Consider the following 24,058-nt stretch of genomic DNA (forward strand, 5'->3'; position numbering starts at 1 on the left):
TTCTACCTGCCACCCATGACCCTTCTGCCACGTGGCACAGGGAGCCACTGAGGAGCCGTGCTCTGTGAGGCTCACTGCCCTGCCAGCACAGTGCAAATGCGCTGGACTGCAGGCCCCTCCATGACCGTGGAGGTCATGGGAGCTGTACTGTCATCCAGGGCCCTGTCTACAGTGGGGATGTTTAGCAAAAATCTCTTTTCCCCCTTTTCCCCCCGCTCACACCAGTTCAGCGGCAGTGTTGAGAGCCCTGGAATAGACAGGTCTGTGACACTGTACCCCTTGGTCTTCTAACCTTGCTCCCAGATGGCCTAATCAATGGTGTGTAAAACGGTGCCAGAAGGCAGCGGACACTCAATGGTACGGCGTCTAACATTACCACTGGCGGAGCTGAACCAGAGCAAGTGTTTGTGGGAAACGGGTGATGTTTCCCCAGGGAGTGTGGTTAGAAGACACCACTTATTGCACTGACCGATTTTCAGTGTGGCCCCCCCCAGTGAGGGATTATACCCAGCCTCACCCCAGGAACACTGCAATAACCACAAGGGGTGGGAGGAGATTCCTATTATTGGTATGCTTGTGCAACTTCTCTGAGTTTGAAGTAATGCCTGAGGTCCTGGGTGTGTAGCCAGGAAATACCAAAATGTGAATGTCACAGGGAGTCAGATTCCCAAGCATATACTACATGTGTGTGTGTGTTTCCTCCAGAACCACGATTCTGTCTTATCACGCCATGTGATTTCTTCCCTATAAATCCCACTCCAAAGTGAGGCTGGGAAAGTTGTGCCTGCAATGCCAACGGTTTTATATCCTGCCCAGCTTCTCAGGTGTCCTAGAAAAAGAGGGGGAACCAGAGAATTGCAGTCTAAATGCAGATTGCGGGATGCCTGGCATCTCCATCTTCGACTGAGGAACGACAGGAGGTGCTAACATTATTTATATATAGTTCTACTCTGGTTTGGGAAACATAACGCAGGACTTTATGGGCGACATCCCAATAATGGGGTATAACAGTTCAGCACACAACCCTAATTCTCTGTCCAGTACAACCATAGAGAAAGGTTATAATTCTCCATTAAATTCTCTGGGATTTTTCCATATGGAACAGTCTCTGTATCAGCAGACCAGCAGCACAGACAGGGAGACTAGGTTGAGACCGGGCTGAAAATCCGGGCCCTTTGCACACATCTGATGTAGAGGCAGATAGTGCAGCTTTTGTTGTACAGCTGCAGGCGGCTTATCACTTTGTTAGGTCTATGGTCCATAATCTCTCGGATTCCTTTAATTTCCCAAAGCAGCCTGCACCTTCTCAAATCTTGCATTCCCTTAAACCCAGACCAGTATCTATCTCTGCATTTAGACCATGCTCTCCCCTAGCCTGACTCACTCCTGAAGCACTTGTGCTGGAAAGTTTGATAACCGGTAAGGAAGAGAGAAAAGTATCTCTCCTGGCTGCCTGTGTCATTTGCAGTCAGGTACCAGGTTTCTAAAGTCCTCTCACTGTGCAGAAGAAAATACAGGGCCTTGCATTCATTGAATGTCATCGCCTGAGACGTCAGGAAATGGAGCACTGTCTCCTTAGTGCTAATCAGGACAAGCAAGGAGACGGAGAAGGTTCACGCTCAGGTTAAGAAAGCACAAGAAAGATCTTAGCATCTTCTGTCCTTCCTAGCATTAGCGTGACCTCCGACGGGATGAAAACCCCAATGCACCTGGTGCTATAAGTACCCACAGGTCCATTGGATGCTCCCTGCAGCTGCAATGCAAAGCAGTGATTGTGGCCGAGATCCAGGAACAGAGAGAAATTCCTGGCGTGTTTGCAGCAGAACATGATCCTCTTTGATGGCTGGGCAATCTGGCCAGGTCCTGGCTAGCAGTACCAGGCACAAGCCCCGACAGAGCTAAATCCAGCCAATTTCTAGCTTTCTGTCTTCTCTCCTCCTCCTTCTCCCAGGGTAGGAGGGAACTGGAATCTGGCCATTTTCCCCCATAGGAAAAAATATACAACTGCCAAAAGCAGGAAATGGAAAATTTTGGAAGTGAGGAAGGAGGGAGAAGAATTATTGTGAGCAGCTGAATGAACCAGAGCTGCAAAGCTCACCGCTGCCCCACAGCTCCCTCCAAGCTCCATTCCCTGGATCAACCCTACTGGGCAGCAGAACAGGAGCCCACCCACTTCCCCTTTCTCTCCCCCCCACAGGTCAGCCCTGCCTGGCAGTGTTACAGTGTCCCTGCTCACTCATCTCCCCTTGGGCTTTGGTCCACTGTTTCATTTTTGTCTTCCCCCACCCTCCGAGAGATCCCTCCTATGACATTGATGGAAGGAGGCAGGAAGGAAACAGAGAAGAAGGGGGAATGTTTCCCCCCATTCTCTATAAGTGCAAGACCCCTTTATTAGGCTACTGAACCGTATCTGCTGAGATCAGCTTTACAGTCTCCAGTTCACTGCTCTGCTTAGCTCAGTCCATCTCCACGAGGGGCCTGCGGCCTCTGAGCGGGAACCCACCCAGGCTGGGGAAAACCAGTTGCACGAGGCAGGTGACCGGGAGAAGGAGTCCCGTGATGACACCTCCGCTCGGAGTATAATGCAGAGAACGCGCTGTCTCGGAGCTGGCTTCCTCCTCCGATCGCACAATAGGAGCGCTCAGTTCCACATGCACTGCATGGGCACAGGTACTCTGGGGGCTCGTCCATCATTTCCACAGGAGAACAGAGCACTTGTCTGGTGAGGGCTGAGCTAGCCCCTCCAACACACACGCCTGGGGCCCAGAAGCATGGTGACCTCAGAACTGGCAGTGATTTCTACTGTCATGCTCTGAACCCCGCTCCCTTCCCTGCTCCCCTCCCCCGGTGCTCCTGAGAAAAGGCTGAACAGCTCGCAAAGACGCGCAGAGAGCCTTAGAAAGCAGGTATTGTTGGAAGACAAATGACAAAGGCAGACTGGCGTGCCAGAGCTCCTGAGAAGGCACTGCACCCGCCCCCACTCCCAGGTGTGCGGCCCCGGAGGATCCTGAGCTGTGCAGAGCTCCCACGTTAAAGGGCGTCATTAGGGACCGAGTCACAAGACGTCTCGGGATTAAAGTCCATTGCACCATTACAACTGAGGGCTGAGCTGCAAGGGAAAAACACTGGCAACCTTTTGTGCCACTCCACACCCACATCCCATCTCCCCCTGCACGATAGTCCTATGGAGGCCTATTCAGTGGTACAGACCTAAACAAAGCCCTGCCCAGGCCATCCCCATTTTTGACTGTGAGGCACACAGAGGTGGTGTTCCCTGAATGACCAATTGTCAAGGACACCACTGCAAGTGCCACATCACATTCACCTCCACTGCTCCGGAGAAAACATGGTACCATATTAGGAGCTGCCTGCTGTCGACTCCAGCATGCTACACCGCATAGTGCCAGGAGAAAACACCTCTCTCTGAGCTAACAGCTCAGGTCACTTTCCACGGCAAGGGAGCTCTACCTCGGCAGCAGAGCCCCTGCCTATCACACTATGGTCTCAATATGCCACATGCCGGGGGGCGAGCAGTGGGTCAGTCGCTTCTCTCTGCAGCTCCCAGTGCAGAGGAATCTGGGCAGCAGACCCTCTTTCAATCAAAGCTGAAGACTCCCTTGTTTCCCCCTGTGGTTTCCCTCATTAGCTCGGCACTGCAGTCTTTCTTATCAAATTAGTGTCCGTCTTCTGCAAAGCCCCTGGAGATGTCGTGGCATAAGCAGACACATGACCAGCCGGAGCAGTTATTGATCCACTCTGCTCCAGCATGACACATTCACAGAATCTCCGGGAAACATGACCGAGGGTGCCGCACGCAACAAACAAAGCCCAGCCTAGTGCCTGGCTAGCCTCTTCTCGGCCCTGGCTGAGGAGTGGGAGCCCACAGGAATTAGCCACTGAGACTGACAGCACCCATTCCCCAGGCTGTTCCATTTAGGTTCCGAGACTGCACCCGTCTCCATGGCAGCTGTGTGGCAGTACCACTATCTTCTATGATCCCCACTCACACCTGTCCACGCTGGGTAGCTATGGCTAAAACACTACAAAGGGCAAGACAAATGCTGTGGTTAGATTTTTTTAAAGGATGGGTGTATGACCATTACTTCTAGTAATATAGCTAAGATGGGGCCAATCCAAAGTCATGCTTCAGGGCACCAGCTGCTCACCTTAGGGGTCAGGACAGAAGTATGCCCACCTTGCCACATGCCCAGCTCAAATGGCCATGCTGGAGGCAGGAGACCAGAAATTATAGTCTGATCTGCTGCCAGGTTCCCAAACTCACAGCCATGTCTGGACTCCAAAGGCGCTGGAGGAATGAATGGGCGGTTGTCTAGGTTTAAGGAGACAATAATCCGGTTTCATGGGAATTCCTCTGGTCTGTTTATACATCAACACTCTTTTCATTCCATCCATTTACCTGGATGATTACATTACGTAGTAAAACCTTTTATTTGCCCTTTAATTCCCAGCACTTGAGTGAGTGGCACCGCAGGTAGGATAACAATGCACAGGGCTAGGAAGGCGGTGGGGGAAAGCAAAGACTGGCTAGATCTGGACTGCCATGTATTCTGGGCCAAGCCTTGGGGAGATGGGAGTCTGCTCAGCAACTAGGGATTGGCGGCTTTGGCCATTCATCCAGCTGCTCCTGCTCTAGTATGGTTACAGGACTAGACTACAGGTGATGCATTCTGGCCTGGGAGTGGGAGCCAGGCACCTCTGAATGCTCTGGGATCCTGTAATCTTCCTGACTCAATCCCCCCTCACTGACGCCAACCCAACTTAGGAAAGTCCTTAGAGATCTACAGATGGAAAATCACTATCAGGGTCAAATGTCCACTTATTTATTAATTATTATAATTCTATGTAAAAAAACCCAGACACAGAGAGCTCCTCTCCATTCAAAATTACCCTCCTGTGGGAATCCATATAAACCTAAGAACAAACAACCCCCCACAAATCCTAAGAGCCTAAAAGGAAAGAAATCTAAGCTGAAGACCTTCTAGTTGTGTCCAAAGCTGGTTTCTTGCTGCAACTGCCTAGATAAGGGATACTGGCCTCCACTGACTGTTGACAAGACAACAGGCTACAGCATAGTCCAGAAATGTGACTGAGGCTTGTGGATCTGGGGAGTGGGGCTGAAGGGGGATGAGGAGCCCCCTCTCAGGGGATGGTACAGGATGGCAGGTAGACATAGTGAGTAACCACTACTGGGCTAGATGCTACATAACATAAGAAGGGCCATACTGGGTCAGAGGCCAAAGGTCCATCTAGCCCACTATCCTGTCTTCCAACAGTGGCCAATGCCAGATGCCCCCGAGGGAATGAACAGAACTGGTAATCATCGAGTGCTCCATCCATCCATGCTAGTATAGTGTATAAGACCTCCATAGAAAGCAAAGCACATTCCTCTCTCCCAGCGGGGTCAGCTGTAATGGTGCTGAGCTGTGTCTCCATGCCCCAGGTGCTGCCATTGTTTGCAAGCAGAAATCCAGTGGGAGCTGATGGAAGTCTCGAATACAGCACAAGTGGCTTCGAGCGCTAACCCAGCTGGCAGCACAGTGCATGCCGCATCCCAGAACTGAGACAAATCCATATCCACGTAACCTGCCCTAACAGCTGCATGCTGAACTGGAGCGAGGCATGGGCTCCCAAACAGCTGTACCCCCCCTTCTTCCCAGCTCCGTCCCTGGCTCCTCGCCTAGCCTCTTCACAGCCACCCAAAGGCACAGGTCCCCTAGCAGCAGTTTTTGACATAATGTCCAATTAAATCAGAGATGGATCAAACCTCAAAGCCCCAGGCATTGGAGCAGACAGGACCCTGATCCAAACTCTGCCCGTGGCCCCTTTATCTATAATGGCACAAACCTAAAACCTGGATCCACGTACTCTGAAGAAGTTTCAATCCAGATTCAGTCTTTACCGCGCGGGCCCATCTCTGGCTCAAGTGAATTGGAAGCAAAGGCGCCAACAAGCGTATAGGCCTGGCAATGAAGTCTGCGCTGGAGGAAACCAGTTCCTGGCATGCCTGGTCACCTCAACCAGCACTAGAAGGGGTTAAGGTGGCTGTTCACCATGCCACCTTGAAGAACTTTGAAAGGCATCAGGGAAAGCTGCTTGCGAGTCACGTGAGCAGCTCCAGTTACCCGGGACCCAATCGTGCAGCCTGGCTTTTATCAGCTCCATCTCCCCACTCAAAGGAAGCCATCAGTCTCTCTCCGCTGCCTCCGCTTTCTGTGTCAGGGGGCGGCTGGACTCGGAATGCAGCTGGGTGCCCTTGAACGGGCAGTTTCGCCTCCAATGTCACCTTGGAGAGAAACACTGCAGTGCAAACTTTGGAGAAGAGGGGAGGGGGGAGGAGATAAAGGGAGCTCTGTGCTCTACTCCCAGCTTTGCTCAGAGAAAGCAAGAGTGACAGGAACATTGATCAGGCCCTGCTACCATTCAGGGACACGCCAGTGGGATCATCTGTAGCCCCCCCCCACCCTCTGCCTGCCAGGCAAGCAATGCAGGTGGAGAACAGACTGAACTCAGAGGCTGTGAATTCAAGTGCCAGGACACATCAGGCTTGTGCCCAGTGGTGATCCTGCAGTCAAATCAGGGGCCGGACGTTCTGGTCTTGGCTGCATGTCCCTGCCCAGCTGAAAGCTCCTGCTGCAGCACATAGGAAGCCAGCACATTTCTCCAGCCATGTGGCTGCACCTACCCTGGGCAACTGAGCTTACGATCAGGCCCCAAAGTTCTGAAATTCTGTTTCAAATCAAGGTCCACCTGGAGGATCTGAACTGTCATAACCGCTAGGGGCTGGTTTAATTGTATCAGTATTTATAGTAAACAGAGGCAACTGTAACCATATGAATTAGTTTGGCTTCCTCCGCCTTTCGGTCAGGTGGGTACTTCCCCCCTCTCCTGAAATGGTCTCTCCTGGGATACCCAGGCTCTTCCTCCCCCCACCCCTGGATGCTGCTGTCCTCTGTGCTGAACGAGCCCTGCAGATCCTCTTCCGTTATCATTGCACAAGCTTCCCTACTTTCCCAGACACATCTTCATGCTTGGACAGAGCCATGTGGCACGTAGCAGTGGCTGGGAACCACTGTTCCGCAGTTTCTCTCTACTGTTATCAAGATGCTCTCTCTGCAACACGGATTGCGGTGTCGGTAGCAGCTTGGTACCCCGTGGTAGCACTCTGCTTTTTGCACGGGATTATGAAAGGTAGGAAGCACGGAGTGAGGCAGCTGGAAATCAGCCGTGTCAGCAGGTTTCTCAGACCTTGAGGTGTCCTCGAGCTTTACGGTATTGATGATGCAAGCAGTGTGCCGCCAAGGGTGATTGGAGGAAAGACCACGCTGCTGTGCACGAACGGCTGATAGTGAAGTGGCCTCCACACTGCTTCCAGCTGGGGACAGAGATCCATGTGCCATAGAGATGGGGAGGATCATGAGGGGCCTTTTAGCTTCAGAGAGGAGAGATGGCTGCATTGGGGTGTTCACTCCATGACAACACAAGACAGCAGGGTCCATGCACCACCAGCTCCAGGAAACCTGCTCTGCAGGGGCTCTCAACTCACTGACTGCATCGCTGAGGACCCAGGTTCACATCTATGTTTAGACTCCTAGCAAAACATGTCCAGTGAGCTAATTAGAGACCTTAGAGGACACTTGTGTACAACACCAAACTATTGGGAAATGAACAACTGGATAGCTGCTCTGGAGAGGTTCAATCCTGGAATAACGGAGCATGATGCAAACAGAGGTGCATTGGTAGAGCAGAGGTGAGGAAGAAAACAAATAGCAAGAGGTACTGTAGGTCAGGACTGAGGTACCTCGGCAGAGCTGTGTGTGGGAAGCACAGAGCTAGTTACGAATGCTGCAGGTCAGAACTAAGGTCCGCTGGCAGAGCTGGGTGAGGACACCTGCCTGCATTAAGACAATGCCGTTGTGTTGAGATTTCCAAAGCAGTGCATAGGCCAATTGGAAGATCTTCTGCACTGCCTGAAAAATCTCAGGGCTAGGCTACATTACGAAGGCTTTGCTGGTACAGCTATGCCAGCAAAGCTCCCTCCAGGCGACGCAGTGTATACCAGCCAAAGAAGTTCTTTGGCCAGTATAGTATCACACTCCTAACAGACAGAGCTATGCTGGCAAAACACTGTAGTTTAGACCTGGCCTCAACCTTCGACTTTAAAAAACTGACGCAGATTCTTAAAAGAAAGATGGTGGGGGGAGGAGAGAAACAAGCTAATATCTGGACAGTGTTTGTTCTAAACGATCCCCGTCGGGATGTGAAACAAACAAGTAACTGAGCATTAAAGGATGTCCGTCCATTGCGGATCCCTGGAGACATTCTACAGCATGACCCTGCAATCTTGCATCACCAGAACCTTTGGTGGCATTGTTCTAATTGAACCCTGGAATGACTCCATTGGAGATCTGCCGTGCGGGCTGTGAGTGGGAGACATGGGGGGGTCGCAGCTGAGCGTTTCCTGCAATGAATTACCCCTCTCCACCCACTTTATCTGCTTGTTACTCGGATTGCAGGGTGTTTAGCATGCTGTCCCTGGTTAGCAGAAGCCTCTATGGCCCTGGCTACACAAAGAAAATGTTGCCAAGACATCCCCCTGTTGCTCACCTCAGTTCATTGTTAGCCACACTGGGGACATGGGCTGCTGCCAGCGTTGTAAGACCCCTACGGATTAGCCTGTGCTGGGTTAGATGACACAATGCAGAAATGGCAGCGGAAGCCCACAGCACATCTGCACTAGAGGGTCCCAGTGTTGCTGGATCCACAGTAGCAATGGAGGGGAAAATTTTTTTGCCTAGTGTAGAATTTCCCCTGTGCTGAACTTGTGCTGAGAGCTCTGCACAAGGCTGTGGACAGCAGCAAGGCAGGCGTTCGCGCAGCCCTTTGTAAGAGGAATAGAAATCGATCAGCGAGGGCCATGGTGGAAGTAGGGAGGAGGATTCCCGCCTGGCTGAGTTACCGAACGTGCCAGGAAAGCAGGATGACCACCAGGCGAGTGTGACACAGAAGATGGATCTGTCCCAGGAACATGTTTCTTTGTTACTAAACTTCCTTGCAAGTAAATGAAGCCTTTGCCAAAGCAAATGGGCTCCTGGCCACCTCACCCCTACCCTCCCAGAGCTCCTTGGAGCTGATCCTGCTCTGACCGTCCGTGACTGGGCACTAAACCTTAGGCGTGTTTTTTTCTGGCTGGTACTGGATCTCCCATAAAATCCTGCTGGAAAGGTGGTATTGAGAGAGAAGCAGCAGCAGCAAAGCAGGGAAACCTGCTTGTGTTGTGTAGTAAATCTGCTGGCAACAATGTGACGCTCCTCCAGACTGTGCCTCTAAATATAGCATCCTCATTTATTACTGGGCCTCCTGCTGGATTCAGTACAAGCTGAGCCAGGGTGCCTGTGACAACATCTCCCTGCCCTCCGTCAGCCCTTGGCCAGTGGGAGCAATCAGCCACGTGCACGGGGACAGGCACTGACACACTGCATTGCTCTCTGGCTGTCTCACTGAGGAGCAAGCTGCTATGCCAGGAACACAAAAGCCACCAAACACGGGGGGAGAGGGGGAGAGCAAGGAAGTGCTAGAAGGAAGGTAGTGGTGTGTGTCTGGCCCCAGCATCCCCCTTCGGCCACGCCCTTCCAATACAGCTGCCTGCACAACTCAAAGGCCAAAGTCGCAACTACATGCCAACAATATTCATCTACACATATAATTGTAGGATAGACCTCTTCGGATTGAAGGATTCTGCAGGGTGCTCAGATACTCTGGTGCAGAGTATGCAATCAGCCGGACGTATTGGTGTGTGAAAACTAGGTACTTCTACTGGGGCCTTTAGAGTAGTTGTAAGCTTGTATTTTTGGTGGCACATCAAAAATCTGTCCCTAAAAAGAAAAAATCAACCTGTGTGTAGCTACAGAGAGGTCTGATTGGTCTTCCACGTTCATTTAATGCACCAGAATGATCTGAAAGGCCACGCAAGCCCCAGGGCATTCCGCAGTTCACTGGCAAGTCTGTCTTCAAAATACCGTCCACATCTGTGCGCGTGTAGAACCTGCATGTATGTCAGCCACTCGGACAATCATTAACTGATCTAAACTAACTGGAAACAGTCAGAAACAAGTGTAGCAGCAGCAAGAGAAACCTCATTATTCATCAGTATAAAAATAAACAGTGGGCAGTGTTGGGATTAGTCACAGCTGAACAGGGGGAAGACACTGTCTACTTGTTCTGCATTCAGCACCCCGTCTAGGGTCCCCACTGCTCTGAGAGGAGGACAGTAATGCAGAGAGCACAAAATCGTAAATATGGATCTTATAAATATAGATCAAAGCTATAAAAACCAGCTTGCTGCGGGACAGGAGCCCTTCCCCACATAGTGACAAACAACTTGCTCTTGCCAGTGTAGATGGGAGCAAACCAGGTACATAGCCCAGCCTAAAAGCTCACGCTGGGATACAACTTGCTTTGGCCCTGCCCAGAACTGCAGTTATGATCCAGTTTGGCCACAAGTGAATTAAACTGCCCTGCTTAAGCCAGCCCAGGTACTAAACATAGTTGTTTGGACAGTGTAAAATCTTTGGGGGTCTCCCCCTGGCATTTGCAGCATTTTAGAGAAGGCCCCAGAGCTGTAGATTTAACCCCAATGCTTCACACTGTAGGCATCTTCCAAGAGAATGAACCCCATCTCCATATCTCAGATCAGCACTTGGCCATTTACCACCTCAGATGCATTGGAAGTAGTTGGGAAAGGGGATTCCCTTTACTGTTTGTGAGAGCAGAGCAGCTAAGGACCAGGAGACGCTAGCTAACCAGCCTGGGCCAGCCCCCGCCCCTCCGAGAGCCAGTTTTATGTTGTTTTCTGCTGATGAGGTTTGGCACATTGGTACATTTCACAATCCAAAAAGCCAGGATGTCAGGAGTCAATCTGATGGAATCAACCGTCCCTCTGGAGCTAGGAATCATTTATGCCAAATTCCTAGGATTGCTCAGGTCACGCAATAATTTTGTTTCTACATCTCAGATCCCATAGCGGGAGAGAAAATCTAAACTGCATTTTTAAGGGGACTCCCTTCCTGGGTTTCCTTCCATCATGATACTCACAATTACTGGGTTAATTTTTGCCCACTGGCTGCCCTAGGCCTGTTCAAAGTTCCAGGGCATGTCCTGATGTGGGAGGCAGAAGGGGGCAATTCTCAAATTCGATGGTGAGCAAAGACTGAGAAGATGGGCTAGCATAATCCTACACCCCTCATAATGATCTGTCAGCCACAGGCCGGGATCTGTGTTGCTGCAGCCGGGAAAGGGAGGTCAGAATGGCTTTTGATGCAGATCTGAGACAGGCATGATGTAGAGACTGGATCTGGAGGGTCTGGGAGACCCTGGCCTGGGAACAGAAAGAGACGTCCCTGCTCTGGGCTGGGAATGAGCTTCGCTATTGATTTCCAAGATAATATATAACAGATCAGAAATAAATACACATGGGTAATTGCACTAATCATTTGGCCCAGTGACTCACCACGGAGCAAACCGCGTGGCTCAATTGCACCTGGTAAGAGAGCAAAGCTGCCTCCCTGCCATCAATGGGTACGTCTGCGCTGCAAAATAACGGTGTGTTCTTAACTCAGCTTAGCTAACTCAGGTTAAAGTAACAGTGGAGACAGGGTAATTCGGCTTCTAACTCAGGCCAGCAGCTCAAGGTCAAACCTATAGGGCAGCCTAAGATTGAAGTCAAGATGCTAACCCAAGTTAAAGCCAAGCTGCAATGTCTTCACTGCCGTTTTAAGCCAAATTGTTTTTCCGTGTAGACATGCCCTAAAGTGCCAAACCCTTCTCACCCACACCCTTCTCACCTGGGGAGGTTGGGAACAGAGCGGGGGAAGAATCCGATTTCGGGCACAGTGGAAATGGGCAGAACCCTCCCTAGCACCAATCAGGAAACAGCCGGATTCCTGATCAGACTCACCACAGGCAAGTTCAGAGCGGCAGAAACCACTACCCTGCTGCAGTGGCAGAGTTCCAAGATACTCAAGACACCTAAAACCTAGCAGCAGCAGGTGAGACAAGTTACTGCTGTGTGCCACACCCAACCGCAAGAGAGCCAAATGCACAGAGATGTGGTGCCTACCTCCCCTGGGGACACGCAGCCCTGAACCAGGAAGTACTCAGGGATCCGCTGTCCTCCTGGGAGTAACAAATGAGATGGCACAAAGCCAAGTTACAGGAGTTCACCGCAACAACACACAAGAGTCAGGTGTGGCTCTGCAGAGCCTATCTGGATGGGGTTGCCAGAAGTGGGCACAATGGGTTAAAACAAACATCATCCTCAAAATGTGCTGCATAAAGGCCTTTCCCATCAAATCCTCCCTACAGCAGAGCATCCTTTCCAGCAGCACTGGGCACCTGTTCTGCTCAGCTGGAAGCACATTCCATCCTACCACCAGTTCCAAACCCTGGGAGGGAGGGAGCGAGGCTGTTCCTTGCACAACCTCCTCCCCAAAGAAACAACCCAGGAAGGAAACACAATGTACTGAAGGAGGGTCCAGCCTCTGTACCTGGACAACATCATCTTTACAGCAACTCAGGTTGCTAGGGCAAGGATCCCTGAAGCAAGCTGGGGGAATTCCCAGGCCAGGAATGTGCTTGTCTGACTCCAGAAGTGATGAGCCTATGGAGGAAGGAGGGTGGGGAAATTTGCATATCACTGGCTTGAGCTCAAGAGGCAGGCACTCTGTAAGCTGCCCAAACACACCCCGTTCCCCAGCTCTGCTAGCTCCTCAGAGCGGATCTGCAGCACCCAAGGCTATTCCAATCCAGGGCTTCCCTGACACAGCTCTGCCAGTGCCCCTCACTCCTGACCTGTGACGCCCCAGCTAATACATCCTAGATAAATGCCCCAGCTCTGCTCATTCCTAACGTGCACCATGCCCTGCTGTTCAATCCCTAGCCCCCAGCTCTGCTGATGTACCTTAGTCACGACTCACAGCCCCCTCTCCCCGTTCTAGTGCAGGGCTTCCTCGCAGCAGCAACAATTCCTGTTGCAGGTGAATGTACACATCTCCCCTGTGGGAGGACAGACGAGGGGGTAGTCACACATCACTCACTGACACTCTCGATGAGACCAAAGTGAAGCCATGCCCTTTGGAGACAAAAGACAGCGAGACCACACGGGAGGTGGCCACTGAACTTCCCCTGCACACTTCCGATAGGGATCATCTCTCAGGTGACCCTGCCCCACGTGGGCCCAGGCTGTACTTGTCTATTCCTGCCTGTCCGTGAGAGCAGATTGTCTGATGGGGCCTTTACCAGAGGGTCCTGCAGCTCTCTGTGTTTGGGAGGGAAGGGAGGAAAAGATGGAGTTTTCTTGCTATCACTGACCAAATCTGTTCTAACAACAGAAGGGTCAATTCTGCCTCTTGCTGTAGGGGAGATTAAAGGCAGGTCTGAGCCCCAAGTGTAATTCTTACCCTGTCTTTTCCTATAGCCATGGAAGAACAGCCTCTAGATTTATCAGCCCAGTGTCACTGTCTTTTCGGGAGTGTCTGAGCCGGAAGGGAGCCCAGTGTCACCTGAATGAAAAGAAGGAGGATGCTGTGGAGAAGTGAACCTGGGGCCACTTACACCTCACTCCCTGGGACTCTCAGCCTGCGTTCCGATCCAGCACGTAGCAGGAAATCCCACTGATCTTCCTCATCCTGGGGGAGGAGAGACCCCTGCCCTTTCTCAGCTAGCTGTGGTGGTTCCTGGGACTCTGGGCCTGAGGGCATAGGTTACATACCAGTGACAGTTACACAACCACCACTAGGCCTCAGCAACCTGGGCATACCGGCCTGCCTATAAAACAAGGAAGGCAAGAGGGTGAACCCCTGGCAGCTGCACGGTGTGAGCCCAAAGCTACCTGAACACCAGTGACAGGTGGGGCTGTTGAGCAGAGGGGCACGGTACCTAGATTGGAGACCTTGAACTGTATATCTGGAGCCCTGTCAAAGCACAGGAGCATGGGCATCCCCTGGCCCATGAGAAATACAAGAGAAAGACAACTAACTACAGATCAAGCCATGAAACTCCCCTCACCCACGTCTGCTTCCAGCCAGTTCCCAGGGTAAGCAGCTAATCCTTGGCCAAGACAGAGAGAGGGTGCTGAAAATCAGGACAAGGCAGCCTCTCCTCAGGATGCAGAGAAATGCTCCCCTGACTGGCCTTGACCATGCCAGGTGCTCAGCACCCTATGCGCCCACTCACACCAACGGGAGCTGTCAGTGCTCAGTACCTTGAGGGAGGCACCCAGTACCCCACAGGCTGGGCCCTACAGAGAGGGACTGTACATTCTGAACCCCATCCTGAGTCCCAACAGCCGGACTAACTCCCCTCAGCCTGTTCCCTTTGCAGTGCAGAGCAGGGAGGAAACAGTCTCCATTTTGGTCACAATGTGACTGAATCTCATTATGGTTCTACCTGGATTCTCCAAATCTTCCTTGTCTGTAGCCCCCTGTGCTAGCGCTAACCAGGCTCATGCCCTCTACAGGTATCTGTAATCTGGCTTCTCACACGTGGTTTGTCCCACACAGTTTCCCATAGGCTGAATCAGGATGCCCTACAACATGGAGGGGCCTTCATAAAAATGGCCTTCACCCTATATGTGACCTCGGAGAGGAAAGTGGTCCTCGAAATGGTTGGTCAGGAATATGGGGAAGCCAAAAAGATGTCCTAAATCCCTTCTCTACTACCCAGCACGCCCAGAGAAAACCCACCTATCACAGAAAGAAAGCCCAGACATCTAGGCCCAGATCCTCAAAGCCGAAATCAGTGAAAATTAGGATCTGGGCCTTTGTGTTTATAGAGTAAAGAACCCTGGGTTCACATTCTTCCTGAGCCATGTGGGACCTTGGCCAGGTCAGCTGAACTCTTTCCATGTTGGTCACTCCAGCTGGTGGGTAAAAACAGGGAACATCACTGGAAATTAGCTGCCGCCTCTGCAATGCTGCTCAATTTTGGAAGCCTGGATGGGAAGACGCTCTGCTGGATGTTTAGAGTAAGCATCCCGTTGCTCTTGGCATGCAGTCTCATTGACTCAGGGCCAAGGAGGATGGAAACGCCAGGCATCCTGCCTCCTAATGCCAGTGCTTCCAGAACGTTGGTTCACTTTGGGACACCTGCTATTCAGGAGGTCCAAGCGGCCCTGCGCTCCAATTGGCTGGCAGACTCTAGCAGTGCTGCTATTCCATGGCAACATCTCCACTCAGAATATTCCTGCCTTGTGACTGTGGGGCCAGCCAAGAGGAACGCCCCCAAGCAGTGCATCCAACCAATGGTCAAAGCCAAAAAGACACAGGGGAAGGTGCTAAACAATTAATCATCTGCGCTAAAAATATCTGAGTCCCAAAGCACATTCACCTGCAAAAACACAGCACACCTGTCCAATATTCTGGAATATTAACATTCAGTAGACATGCCCAATCTGTTAAAAACGTACAGAGAGATTTCACTCAGATTATTAAAACCACTAGAAACGACATATTACAGGTGTTGGAATGATGCTCACTCTGTAATATGGTAACACCCTGTTAAACAGAAAGGTCTGAGGACTATATTCCTGGATAATGTCTAGTTAAACAAAAGCTCACTGTTGCAATAATTGTTTTGTTTCTGATATTTACATGGCAAGAATCTGTGAACCTGTTAATACTTCCTACATGAATAAACAAAGAGTTAAAGAAAATATATCTGAGTCCAGAGACATGCATGGAAGAGCAATTCCTGCCCCGTCGAGACTCACTGAATCCCAGCACGTACACTAAAGCTGCAAACCAGCTGGCAGGTCCCTGTTGTTTCTAAAATGCCAACAACGGCCTCAGTGCCACACAAGACAGTACCAGCGAGAGCTGAAAGTCAGGGCACGGTATTGTTCTCTCAGAGGTAATGGTTAGCTACTAATGAAGTAGCCCAGTGCCATGCAAACATTATTTTCCCTGGTGGAAGGATACTGGTGGTGAGAAACAGCTCCACAGCAGTGCTTGGGAGCCTGCGTCGGGACAGCGGCCCCTCCCCTCTAACTTTATATTGAGCATTCTTGAGTGGTTCATTGTATCAATAAACGCAATCCCAGGGGTCTGTAGCAATGTCTATGCTGCAGCACAGGAGGGGCAGGGAAGCTACCTGATGCAGAATGTTCTCTCTCTGAAACACCCCCGGCGCAGGGGCCTCGTTCCACTCCTCACAGTGTTCACAATGGCCATGGGAAAAGAAGGTAACTGCACCCACTAGAAGTCTCACCCACCCCCATGTCTACTCCAAAGTTTGGTGGATTTAACTGCAGAGCCCAAGGGTGAGAATTTTTCACACCCCTATGTGACACTGATTGATCTAGCTAAGCTAAGGAGAGCGGGAGGAAAGGTGGCTTACGCTTCGTTCTGTTTCACTGATCCTGGCCCAGATGGGAGCCATTCAGGCCCTTGGAGACTGGCTCCAGTTGTACTATAATAACCATTGTACCAGCCAAGGATCATCTGCCCTGCCCCCTCCCACTCTGGCCCACCCTCTCACCCCTCCCAAGGAGTCGGCTTCCCTTGGTCGGGGGGGGCAATCCCTGGCTGGCCCTCCCTTTAGGCCAGTTCCTGGCTGCTTTGCTGCTCTCCCTCAGGGCTCGGGCTGAGGTGATGTCCCTCTGTGCTCTGTCTGCTTTTCAGTTGTGGCTGTCAGCATCAAGGGCTGTGCAATTAGTCCCTAGGATCGCACAGGTATGCGATTTCATTCTGCCTCCCAACAGTCCCCTTGGATGTCAACAGGACGCAGAATTCTGCTTCCTTTTCTGGCCTATACTGTTGCGTAGTGTTGCTGTTCACTGTTTTCAGATGCCACGTTCCGCCGCCGAGGCGGGTGCATTTCAATGGTGATGGACGAGATCCCTTTATGTGTCCAAAGTGATATACAATCTAGTTTCCCAGCAAGTCCCTTCTTCTGGGCATCCACCTGTTACACTGTCAGCGCCTAGAGGTGGAGACTGTCTGTGCTTCTGTGCATTGCACAAGGCTGAACATACCATCAGCACTGACAAACAATGAGCCTATCTCATGCTCAGAACACCCCCGCATGACACAGAGACTGCACAGACGAGCGACAATTTTCCAGGTTTGAAATTCTGCTGAAATTTCTAATTTTAGACTTTTTTTTACAAAGGAAAAAAAGGTTGTTGGGCGATTTCTTTTTCCTGAATTTCCCCCCTTCGTTCCTACCACCTAGCTCTTCATTTTTCAAATTTTAACAACATTTCAAAATACTAAATTTCTTTTTTAAAATATGGGGGTGCGGAAGGGAGTGGATTAAAAAAAAAAGGCCACAAAAATTCCTCCCCCATTTCTCAGCCAGCTCTGGATGGCAGTGTCCTTGTGATTTTAGAGGGGGATAACTGAGGCACAAAGCAGTGACAGGCCTATGGGTTCAGAGGGAATCACTAACACAGACCAGGAGAGTTACTCTTTCCCCATCCCATGCTCAGACCACCAGACAATGCCTCCATCACTAGCCTACACCCCTTCTCTTGTAAAGCCCCGTGGGACCCTTCAGGATCAAAGCTGCTCTGTCACACACAGAGAAGTGTTTAAATCTATGGCCCTTGCAGGAAATCACACATGAGCAGGCACACGCATGTGGACATGTGATCACAACAGCACACGCAACCCAGGACAAAAGAGGCTTCTCTGAGCCCAGCTCCATGGCCAGGGCAGCTAGGGGCCCTGCATCCCTCACACACAGACTCTAACACACCTGGCCTCACAGGCGACTCTTAGGTCTGAATGGTGCTGGGGTAGCAATAAGGGTACAGGGAGGATCAGCACACAGGACCCAGGCACTGCAACCGGGAATGTGGCCAGCATCTCCCCGCCCCCCAGACCTTTGCCCCAATTTCCGCTCATTTACGGGGAGAGAAACCCTTGTGACAGTGTGAGTATTTGGGTAACAGTCCACTGAGACACCAGCCAGGGACAGCTGAGAAACAATGCACTAAAATAAGAGTTGGCAGGAGCCGAGCCGGGCTTGGCAGTGACTGAGGGAGACGCTCGGAGCAGGAGGGGATGAGAAAGGGAGATTTGGCTCCCTTAAAAGAGACAGGCATGGTCTGAGCCATGAGCTTGTATTCCTGTGCTCACCCGACAACCACTTCCCCCACGCCCGCCCTCTGGGGTCCTAACTCCCCCTACCCACCCACCCATAGGTCTCCTTCCTTCCTGCTTGTGACCCTCAGGGCATGCAAGTTCGTCCAGGAAAAGGCTCAGAAATGGGTAGCACACTCCGGAGCTGGGACCAGAGAGGCCAGGATGGGAACGGGGCTGGAATCGGAGTGCAGCTGCATGACCACCCGTCTAGCATCTCCACTCCTCCTATGGCAGACCAAGCAGCAGCAGCGCATGCTCCAGAAATTCTCCCACGGTCGATCAGCAAGTAAACATCCTGGGGACGCTCAGGGATCCAGATGTCTGGGGAGATGTGGAGGAGTGCTGGGGAAGAAGCAGGGCGGCAGAAGGGGGAAAGGGGAAGGAGGGGGCAGGTGGAGAGGACACAGTTCCGGCCCATGGTGCAGTCCCGGGACGGATCGGTGATGCTGACCTTCCTGTGCTGGAACACGTCTAAGCGTTGGCACTAATTCCCCTCGGCTGGGCTGTGGGGGGCCTTAGCCCCACCCGGAGGAACTGTTTTCATCCTGAGAGCTCATCTTGACCTTTGTTTATTTCAGACAGTGACATTTGCAGGCTGAAGCCTGAGCTCTGCTTCATCCTAGCTGAAAGGACACCCTCCGCCTCTCCCGCCCACCGCTGCCCAGATGCCTGCTCTGCGGAGCTGCTGGGCTTGGACTGACCCCCTGCAAACTGACTCGGGCTTTGCTCACCATCAGCATTTATATTGGTTTCACCTCCCCATTAGTGTCATGCTCAGGCCAGCTCAGGGCCAGGCGTTCCTCACTGGGCTGCAGCCCTGCTGCTGGACAATGTGCTGCAGGCAGAGTCAGCTGGAAATGTTTCATCAAAATAATTTTTTTTTTAATGCAAAATGCCATTTTTCTCACAAATTGAAAAGTTTCGGAAAATGTCTTTTGATTTCTACGAACGCTCCTGCCGAAAAAATCTTTCGAAATTAATAAAAATCATTAGTTTCGGGGAAATTCAAATATTTTATTGTTTTTTAATGTTTATATTATTTTAGTGATTTGTACATTGCTTTATAATATGCCAGTAGTAGTTGTGCATAATGTGAGGCTACTGCCATACTCATATGACACAATGTAATAGTTTAATTATTTTTAAAATAAAAATAATAGAATATTTCAAGGCAGCTGTTACTTGGTACTTATTGAAACATTTCATCTTCTTTTATCAAAGTGTCTCCTTTTGTGTTGTAATGAAACAGTTTGATACTTTGACATAAAGCATCTGATTCAGACAAATTTCCAAAACACATTTCAATATGTCGAAATTTCCCATGAACCAGAAATCCTGAGTTTCAACTGGCTCTAGATGACGGTCCAAGGACACCCAATGTACACAGCTCTGGTCAGCTCCGTTCCACCTCCCCATGCGACGCTGTGGCCAAAAGGACTAATGCAATCCTTGGATGCATCAATGTAATTTCGAGTAGGAGTAGAGAGGTTATTTCACCTCTGTATTTGGCTGCTGGAATACTGTGCCCAGTTCTGGTGTCCACTGTTCAAGGCAGATGTTGAAAAATTGGAGAGGGTTCAGAGAAGAGTCATGAGAAGCATTAAATGATTAGAAAACTTACAGTGACAGACTCAAGGAGCTCAATCTATTTAGTTTAACAAAGAAAAGGCTAAGGAGGGACTTGATTACCGGCTATAAGTACTTACATGGGGAACAAATATTTGATAATGGGCTCTTGCATCTAGCTGCCAAAGGTATAACATAATCGAATGGCTGGAAGTTGAAGCTAGATAAATTCAGACTGGAAATACAGTGTAAATTTTTAACAGCGAGAGTAATTACCACTGGATCAATTTACCAAGGGTTATGGTGGATTCCCGATCACTGGCAAGATATGATTTTTTTTCTAAGAATCTGCTGTAGGAATTATTTTGAGAAGTTTTATGGCCTGTGTGATACAGGAGGTCAGACTACACGATCCCAGTGACGAATCTATGCTCAAGGCTCACTGATGCTGCTCCAGTGGAGTATCTCTGTCTGTATTAGTCTCACATTGGCCGCTGGCCTGAAAGACATTGCCACCGTCAACAACCAAGGATTATCTCCTCTCAGTTCAAGGAGAAGAGCGGCCAGCGTAACATCTGAAGATCCCCTGCAGGGAGCATGCCCAGTCAAGAGACCAGCATGAGAGAGTGGACAAGGAATGGGAGTGGGAGCTGGAAAGCTCTGAATTCTAATCCGAATTGATCCACAAGTGTTGGAGACACCACATGATTAACTCAGCCACTAACTCACTCTATGACCTGAATGCTTCACTTTCATTTGTTGTGCCTCAGTTTCCCCATCCATACCATGAGACTAATGATCCTGACCTCCCCACAGGAGGATGAATTAGTAAATGGCTGTAAAGGGCTTTGCAGCTGTGAAGGGCTTTCTAAGTGCTAAGCACTATAAGCCCGGAAAGCCGGTTGGCATCCATCTTGAATTCTGGCAGAGACTGATTGAGACTGATACACGAGAAACCTTTGCAAAACTGCCTCCGTATTGGCTACAATCCACATGAGGGGACCCGCCGGGCTTCACTGTAGACAAACAGTTGTCAGGGACCATTTCTGCTCTTGCTAGTTTTCTGTCTGCTTCAATGTGAAGCAACAAACACAGACATGGGCTCTGGAAAGAACGAGGGAGGGAGCGGGTGGTGGTGCACAGAGCAGGGAGAAAGACCAAAGAAGGAAAGGAGTAGGACAGAGGAGATTACGGGGCTTCCTTCGCCAGCAAGCCCATACTGTAAAAGGAGTGGGAACAGGGACAGACTAGCTAAGGCCCCAGCTGTGCTAAGATGGCTGTGTAGCTGCAGCAGGGGAATTAACCCTCCAGGGTTCACACTGCTCCTGGGTCACCCAGGAGAGAGTGTACGTGGGCCTTTGCCGTCTGTAACTGCCGGTGTCACAGTGACTCCCTGAAAAGCCGCCTGGCTCCAGTTAAATTATACCGGCAAGGACCCCCAACAACATTCATTCCGTCAGCATCAACATCTGGAGCCTTCCTGGGTGAACAGCCAGGTGCATTCTCCACATCTGACCGCTCAGAAGCGAGAGGTGGTTCCCTAAGGCAGATTGGACAGGCATGCAGAGGAGGATGAGCAGGGTAAAGGGTAACAGTGCAGTCATACAACAGGTTGCTTCAGGGGTGCTGGAACAATTTGTACAGTAGGGGGGAGGGAGGGAGCTGGGAGCTATTGAACCAAACTGTAAACCCTGTATATAATGGAAACCACTTCAAGGCAGGGGGTGCGACCACACCCCCAGCACTCCTAGTTCCGGCACTTATGGGCTGCTTCCCAAAGGAAAGTCAGCACATGTCTCTGGGATAATTCTAGCTCCTCCTGTGTAACCCTGCTACGTCTCCCATTCCAGTGGTCACACAGGTGTAGACAGGGCATAGCCGCCTCGCCAAACTCTAACCTGGGTGCCTACATCTGCTCACCTACCTTCTCCTGCTAGGCAGGACTCCTCTTCACTTTCTGCCTCAACTGCCACGCAGCAGGGCTGCCGCGTTCCATCCCAGGAGCGGCTGCATATCAGTGCTGGCTGAGGTGAACCCCATATATCGTTTACGTGCCAGTCTGCAACACGTGTCTGGCTCCTTCAAACGAGGGGCGCTATATAAATTCAGAGTCTCAGTACAACACAGAGGTTCAGGAACTCCCAAACAAAGTGGGCAAAAATTTTCAACTGACAATATTTTTTTTTAGAAAAAACGCAGATTCAGCAACACCGAAACATTTCACGGATTCCTGTAGGTTTTGCTGAATTGTTCATCTTAAAGAAAAAAAGAAATCCCCAAAAGCCTAAATGTTCTGACGTTCCTATTTAAAATGACTTTTCATTTTGAAATTTCCTTCAATTGTATTTAAAATAATTTTAAAACCTTTTTAAAATGCTCAAAATCAAAGTGAAAATGTTTTGTTCAACCTGAAAGAATTTTTGAAAAATGTTGTTTTCAGGTCAACCCGAAACTATTTATTTTTTCAATTTTTCAGAATTGTCAGTGAACCGAAAAATCAATTATTCGCACAGCTCTGCTCTCAAGTCTTCACTCCAGCGCCAATGCCAACGACCCTCTACGCCTTCGCCAAATGCCTTCTCCTCTGTGTAACTCACCTGTCCCACTGGCAACACTGACCTGCCTCACGGGGAACTAAGACAATTTAGTGGCTATTGCCATGGAAGTGCTTTGAACATAACAAACCCTACAGAAATGGTACAATCAACAGGAACTGCGCAAAACGGTAGTCCCAGGGAAAACAACTTTAGGAGCAGAACTCTGCCCATTCAAGAGGAGACTAGGATACCTGGACTCACATTCAATGGAGTGACGGAATATAGCCCAGCAGAAGTGGCCATCCAATGGCCCAAAAAGCCATACCTTTCCCTTGTCTTTCAACCATTGCTATGCTTTAAGGTCCTGGCATGGGTTAACGGAGCAACTAGTTCTGGGTGAGAGTACAGGCATTTGGTGTTGTAATGAACATTACCAAAGTGTTAGTCGGTTGTAACAAGATTGCAAGTGGCCTCACATGACTAGCAGTTCAGTGCCTGCCTGACCTTGTCCCTACCTGCCTTCACATACACACACCCTCCAGCACTTTCAGCCAACAGGAAAAAAAAAAGTGTGTGATTGTGCAATCACCTGATACGATGCCAGCAACACTCCCTCTGATACTGCCAGGGAGTGACTGCACGTGCTAACTGCCAGTCTGGGCTGTGGCAAGGCCATCGGTCCATGCAGGGCCCGCCCTGCCATCCCAACCCTGTCCCAACAGAATATGGTGGGCGCTGAGTACTCAGCCCCATGCTCTGGGAAAGACATCTCTGATAACCCCACTGAACAGACCAGTAAAGAGCCCTGTGAAAATAGGCAGCACTCAAACAGCATGGAGGAACCCAAGCAGTCCTTGAATATCCCAGCTTTCAAACAGATCTGGACCATCTCCTTTCGGTATCTTAGAAGGTCACTGGTTCGATTGTAGGTCAACATATATCAAAATAGGGTCTAATGATGTCAGTGGGGCGACCTAGGTTAGGAACATAGGAAGTGGGAGAAGCCCAATCGCCCTTTCTATCTCCTGCCAAACCAGAGCAGATCAACTTTCCATCCAGTATGTATTAGAGCCACCCAGTGCCTTGTCCACTACTGTATCCCATCTCCTTCCACTTACACTTGCCTTAGCAGAGCAGGCCAATGGCCCATCCAGTCCAGTACCCCATCTCCTGCAATGAAGAAGCAGGACAATGGTCCATCAAGTCCACACCAGCACAGACCAATGGTCCTTCTAAAACTGATGTCTGTCCGATAGCGGCCAAGACTGAATACTACAGAGCTGGAAGTGTAACACACTCCTCCTCACGTTATATGTCTAAATGTGCAATACTCTGCCAGGGGGGTATTCCTTCTGGGCCAAAGCTGGCAACCAGCAGCATGAAGCATGAGAATGGACAGTCCTTGTGTCCTTCAGCCTAGCTAGTGTCATTGCCAGGGCTGTTCTTATCCAGACGTGTTTCTAACCTTTTTTTGAACCTCACTAAACTATTAGCCTCAAATGTCCTGTGAAAGTAAGTTCTAGAGCCAATTCCTTACACCCTCTTTTAACCTAGGAAAACGGTTAACTTCCAGGTGTATGTCACCAAGAGGCTGGCAGTTTCCAAAGGCCTATCCTCCCAACAGGACTCCCCTTCTCTGCACATCTCCCTGCGACTCCCAACCTTCCCCTCAGGCTGGGAACCAATGGGAGGCAGAGACAGGAAGCTACTGGTATAGAGCTGGGGAGGCTGAGCCAGCAGCCGGTGGGAAAGGAGCACAGCCCCTGCTGACAATGAAGTGACCGGGGGACTGAT

At 50.4% G+C, this 24,058-nt stretch overlaps 1 protein-coding gene and 1 long non-coding RNA gene across 7 annotated transcripts in view; one reads left to right on the forward strand and one right to left on the reverse strand.

Moving 5' to 3' along the window:
* PPARGC1B (PPARG coactivator 1 beta) overlaps positions 1–24,058 on the reverse strand; it is a 110,081-nt gene that overhangs the window by 60,590 nt on the left and 25,433 nt on the right. Inside the window, exon 1 of one of the 6 annotated variants that reach the window (XM_042850807.2) lies at positions 5,866–6,453. The exons of the other annotated variants lie outside the window; for them this stretch is intronic. The gene's annotated coding sequence lies outside the window, so the exon portion shown is untranslated. Of the gene's footprint in view, positions 1–5,865; positions 6,454–24,058 lie in introns of those variants that run through there. 6 annotated transcript variants of the gene reach the window in all.
* On the forward strand, positions 9,092–22,626 carry LOC122173767 (uncharacterized). The gene is made up of 2 exons (XR_006174551.2): positions 9,092–10,310; positions 13,493–22,626. It is a non-coding gene; the product is annotated as an uncharacterized LOC122173767 (long non-coding RNA).

Source organism: Chrysemys picta, chromosome 8, assembly GCF_011386835.1.
Source record: "Chrysemys picta bellii isolate R12L10 chromosome 8, ASM1138683v2, whole genome shotgun sequence".
Taxonomy (NCBI): Eukaryota; Metazoa; Chordata; order Testudines; family Emydidae; genus Chrysemys; species Chrysemys picta.